Here is a 6,000-nt window from a genome sequence, read left to right as displayed (position 1 = left end):
GATGCAAAAATTCTCAACAAAATCCTAGCCAATAGATTACAGCTTATCATCAAAAACGTCATATATCATGATCAATTAGGTTTCATCCCAGGAATACAAGACTGGTTTAACAAACACAAGTCCATAAACATTATTCACCTTATCAACAGAAGCAAAAACAAAGACCATATGATCTTCTCAATAGATGCAGAAAAAGCATTTGATAAAATTCAGTATCCTACTCCACTGAAGAGTATAGGTATATGTGGCCTATTTATTAAACTGATCAACGTTATCTATGACAAACCCACAACTAATATTTTACTGAACAGAGTAAAACTGAAAGCTTTTCCTATTAAAAAGGGAACCAGACAAGGTTGTCCTCTGTCACCATTACTATTCAGCATAGTGTTGGAACTTCTAGCCAATACAATTAGTCAAGACAAGGAAATAAAGGGCATGAAAATGGGAGCAGAGGAGGTCAAACTTGCCATCTTTGCTGATGATATGATCTTATACTTAGAGAATCCCAAAGACTCAACCATAAGACTTCTAGAAGTCATCCAAAAATACAGTAATGTCTCAGCTTATAAAAATCAATGTCCATAAGTCAGTTGTATTTGTATACGCCAAACAGCAGTCAAGTTGAGAGGCTAATTAAGGACACAACTCCCTTTGCCATAGCTTCAAAGAAAATGATATACTTAGGAATATACCTAACAAAAGAGGTGAAGGACCTCTATAAAGAAAATTATGAAATTCTAAGAAAGAAAATAGCAGAGGATATTAACAAATGGAAGAACATAACATGCTCATGGCTGGAAAAAGCAACATTATTAAAATGTCTATCCTTCCCAAAGCTATCGACTGATTCAATGCCATCCCTATTAAAATACCAACATTGTACTTTCCAGATTTGGAAAAAATATTTCTGCATTTTGTATGGAACCAGAAAATTGCTAAGGCAATTCTTAGTAATAAAAACAAAGTGTGGGGAATCACCATACCAGATTTTAGGCTGCACTACAAAGCCAATAGTGGTCAAGACAGCATGGTACTGGCACAAAAATAGAGACATAGACATTTGGAATTGAGTAGAAATGAGGAAATGAAACTAAAATCTTACAACCATCTAATCTTCAATACACCAAACAATAACATACCTTGGGAGAAAGACTCCCTATTTAATAACTGGTGCTAGAATAACTGAATGTTCACATATAAAAGACTGAAACTGGACCACACCTTTCCCCACTCACAAAAATTGATTTAAGATGGATAAAGGACTTAAATTTAAGGCATGAAACAATAACAATCCTCAAAGAAAGCATAGGAAAAACACTGGAAGATATTGGTCTGGGGACAGACTTCATGAAGAAGACTGCCATGGCAATTGCAACAACAAAAATAAACAAATGGGACTTCATTAAACTGAAAAGCTTCTGTACAGCTAAGGAGACAACAACCAAAGCAAAGAGACAACCTACACAATGGGAAAGGATATTTGCATATTTTCAATCAGACGAAAGCTTGATAACTAGGATCTATAGAGAACTCAAATTAATCCACAGGAAAAAGGCCAACAATCCCATATATCAATGGGCAAGAGACATGAATAGAACCCTCTCTAAAGACAGATGAATGGCTAATAAACATATGAAAAAATGTTCATCATCCCTATCTATTAGAGAAATGCAAATAAAAACCACCCTGAGATACCATCTAACCCCAATGAGAATGGCTCACATCACAAAATCTCAAAACTGCAGATGCTGGCATGGATGTGGAGAGAAGGGAACACTTTTACACTGCTGGTGGAACTGCAAACTATACAACCTTTCTGGAAGGAAATATGGAGAAACCTCAAAGCACTCCAGCTAGACCTCCCATTTGATCCTGCAATCCCATTACTGGGCATCTACCCAGAAGGAAAAAATCCTTTTATCATAAGGACACTTGCACTAGACTGTTTATTGCAGCTCGATTTACAATCGCCAAAATGTGGAAACAGCCTAAGTGCCCACCAACCCAGAAATGGATTAACAAGCTGTGTTATATGTACAACATGGAATACTATTCAGCTATTTAAAAAATGGAGACTTTACATTCTTTATATTAACCTAGATGGAAGTGGAACACATTATTCTTAGTAAAGCATCACAAGAATGGAGAAGCATGAATCCTATGTACTCAATTTTGATATGAGGACAATTAATGACAATTAGTGACATGGTGGGGGTGGGGGAAGGAGAGAGCAGAGAGAGAAAGAAGGAGGGAGGTGGTTGGGATCTTGGTGTGTGCCACACCTTTTGGGGGCAAGACACAATTGTAAGAGGGACTTTACCTAACAAATGCAATCAGTGTAACCTGGTTTGTTGTACCCTCAATGAATCCCCAACAATACTTAAAAAAAAGGAGATTTTACAGCCTTTTTATTAACCTAGATGGAAGTGGAACACATGATTCTTAGTAAAGCATCACAAGAATGGAGAAGCACGAATCCTATGTATTCAAATTTGATATAAGGACAATTAATGACAATGACATGGTGGGGGGGGGAAGGGGAGAGCAGAGAGAGATAGAAGGAGGGAGGGTGAGGTGACTTTCTATCCATAATATCTTTGATAGGAGGTATAACTTCATGCTTATTACCCTGAATCACATTTCTTCTAAAGGTAGAAAAGTAACATGTAATTGCTCTGAATGAATGGAGTTTATGTTCCTGCCAACCTTCTGTCCAGCATGCTTGCTGGGAGACTCCAGCTTTCAGACCAATAACATTTAGGAGACAGATGGAGCTCTGTCAAGATGTCCCTTCTTCCTGTCCAGCCTTTGCACATTTCATTTATTCCTATAATTCTCTTTTATACATTGAAGTCTCACTATCAGTTGGGGATAAAAGCTAAGTTTGTTCTAGAACTGTGCTACTTAATATGGTAGCTACCAGCTACAGGTCATTATTGAGCATTTGAAGTCTGGCTCATTCAAAGAGAGATAATTCCAAGGGCTAAGATACCAAACAGCTTTTAAAAGACTCTGTACCTCCCAAAGTAAAATTTTTATTAACAATTTTATATTAATTACATGTTGAAATGGTAACATTTGAAATATATTGGATGAAAATAAAATACATCATTAAAATTAATTTCAACTGTATTTCTCTTTTTTGTATGTGGTCACCAGAAAATTTGAACCACATAGTTGGTTAAATTTTGTTGTTGTTTATCTTAATTCCCTTCTTATCCTTCTGAATACCTCAGAGAAAAATACCGTTTTTTCTCCCTGCAAAGAAGTATTAGGCTTGAGTCTCAGAGACATGGCAGGCAATGGAGTTTAGCTACAATTTAGTATTATTTATGTAATAGCATTTATTTTTCCACTTATATTCCATTTATAAAAATGTGTGTTGGTTTTCAATGTATGATTATACAATTTCCTTTATAAAAATATTTTTTAAGGGTGGCTCAGTGAGAAGAGTGCTGGCCCAATATAGCAAGGGTGGTGGGTTTGAACCCAGCCCCAGCCAAACTGCAAAAAAAAAATAGTGAGGTGTTGTGGTAGGTGCCTGTAGTCCCAGCTACTTGGGAGACTGAGGCAAGAGAATCAACTAAGCCCAAGAGCTGGAGGTTGCTGTGAGCTGTTATGCCACGGCACTCTACCAAGGGTGATAAAGTGAGACTCTGTCTCTTAAATAAATATTTTTAAAAACAATTTTAGGCATACCTGAGAGATATTGTAGGAAAAGTTCCGACACAATTGAACAAGTATTACAATAGAGAAAGTCAAAAGAATATGTTGTTTTCCCAGTGTATATAAAACTTACATTTATACTATACTGTAGTATATTAAATGTGCAATAATATTTTGTCTAAAAAGCCAATGTGCATACCTTAATTAAAAATACTTTATTGTTAAAAAATGCTGACAATCATCTGAGCTTTTAGTGCAGTCATTCTCAACCTTCCTAATGCCTCAGCCCTTTCATACAGTTCCTGTGGGTTGCGACCCACAGGTTGAGAACTGCTACTTTAGTGAGTCACAAATTTTGCTGGTGGAGGTCTTGCCTCAGTGTTGACGGCTGATTAATCAGCCGCTGACTAATCAGCCACCATTCACTAATCAAGATGGTGGTAGCTGAAGGTTGGGTTGGCTGTGGCAATTTCTTAAAAGAAAACAACAATGAAGTTTGCTATATCCATTGATTCTTCCCTTCATGAAAGATTTCTCTACATGCAATGCTATTTGATAGCATTATACTCTCAGCAGAACTTCTTTCAAAATTGGAGTTAGGGTCAGACACAGTGACTCAGGTCTCAAATCCTAGCACTCTAGGAGGCTGAGATAGGTGGATTGCTTGAGTTCATGAGTTTGAGACCACCTTGTGCAAGAGGGAGACCTATCTACTTAAAATAGAAAAAGAAAAAATTAGCTGGTTGTTGGGGTAAACACCTGTAGTCCCAGCTACTCAGGAGGCTGTTGCAAGAGGATCAATTGAGCCCAAGAGTTTCAGGTTGCTGTGAGCTATGATGTCATATCACTCTACCCAGTGTGACAGTGAGACTGTGTCTCATTAAAAGAAAAAAGTGATAGAAATTAGATGTGAACGCATCTGGTCCCAGACTTTTTTTTTGGGGGGAGGGATTTTGTATAGTTGATGTTATTTCAGTGATTCATATAGGTCTATTCAAAATTTCTAATTCTTTCTGGTTGAGGCTGGGAAGGTGACATACTTCCAGGTATTGGTCCATTTTCTTCAGATTTTCATATTTCTGAGAATAGAGTTTTTTGTAGTAATCATTGAGGGTTTTTTTTTGAATTTCTGAGATGTCTGTTGTTATTTCTCCTTTATTATTTCTGATAGACAATATTAGAGATTTTACTTTTCTGTTTCTGGTTAGGCTGGTCAAAGTTATATAAATTTTATTAATCTTTTCAAAAAACAAATTTTCTGTTTTGTTGATCTTCCGAATGATTCTTTTTTTTCAATTTAATTTCATTTTGCCCTAATGTTAGTTATTTCTTTTCTTCTGCTGGATTTAGCATTGCAATATTCTTCCTTTTCCAGTTGCTTGAGATGCTTGAGATGACTCATTAAGTTGTTGGCTGTCTCTTTTTCTGTTTTCTTGATGAAAGCTTCCAATGCTATAAATTTCCCTCATAGGACCACCTTTGTAATATCCCATGGGTTTTGATAAATTGTTTCTTCATTATCGTTTTTTTTCAAAAATTTAGTAATTTCCTTCTTAAGCTCATCTTTGACCCAGCTATCATTCAGCCTAAGATGATTTTGTTTCCATGACTTTGAGTATGAAGGTTGATGTTGAGTTCAACCTTTATAGAGGAACTAGTAGCTATATTATATAACATTTTATATATGTTATAGAAAAAGAAGCATAGAAAAAGAAGGAATACTTTCCAACACATTTTATGAAGCAAATATCACCCTGATCCCCAAAGGATCCAACAAATAAAATTATAGACCAATACCATTAATGAATATCAATACAAAAATATTCAATAAGATCTTAGCGGACAGAATTCAACAATACATCAAAAAAATCATACACCATGATCAAGTTGGTTTTATTCCAGGGTTACAAGTTTGGTTCAACATACACAAATCTATAAATATAATACATCACATAAATAAAACAAAAAAACAAAGACCATGTAATTCTCTCAACTGATGCAGAGAAAGATTTTGATGATATCCAGCATCCTTTCATGATCAGAACTCTTAAGAAAGCAGGCATAGATGGGTCTTTTCTTAAAGTGATAGAGGTCATCTATAGCAAACCCACAGACAATATCATATTGAATGGAGTAAAATTGAAAACATTTCCACTCAGATCAGGAACTAGGCAAGGATGCCCACTATCTCCACTGCTATTCAACATAGTAATGGAAGTCTTAACCATTGCAATCATGTAAGAGAAGACAATCAAGGGTATCCAAATAGGGTCAGAGGAGATAGAACTCTCACTCTTCGCACATGATATAAACCTGTACCTGGAAAATCCC

This window comes from Nycticebus coucang, chromosome 8, assembly GCF_027406575.1.
Source record: "Nycticebus coucang isolate mNycCou1 chromosome 8, mNycCou1.pri, whole genome shotgun sequence".
NCBI lineage: Eukaryota > Metazoa > Chordata > Mammalia > Primates > Lorisidae > Nycticebus > Nycticebus coucang.
The sequence above is the reverse complement of the archived record's forward strand: the minus strand, read 5'-3'. Positions refer to the sequence as shown.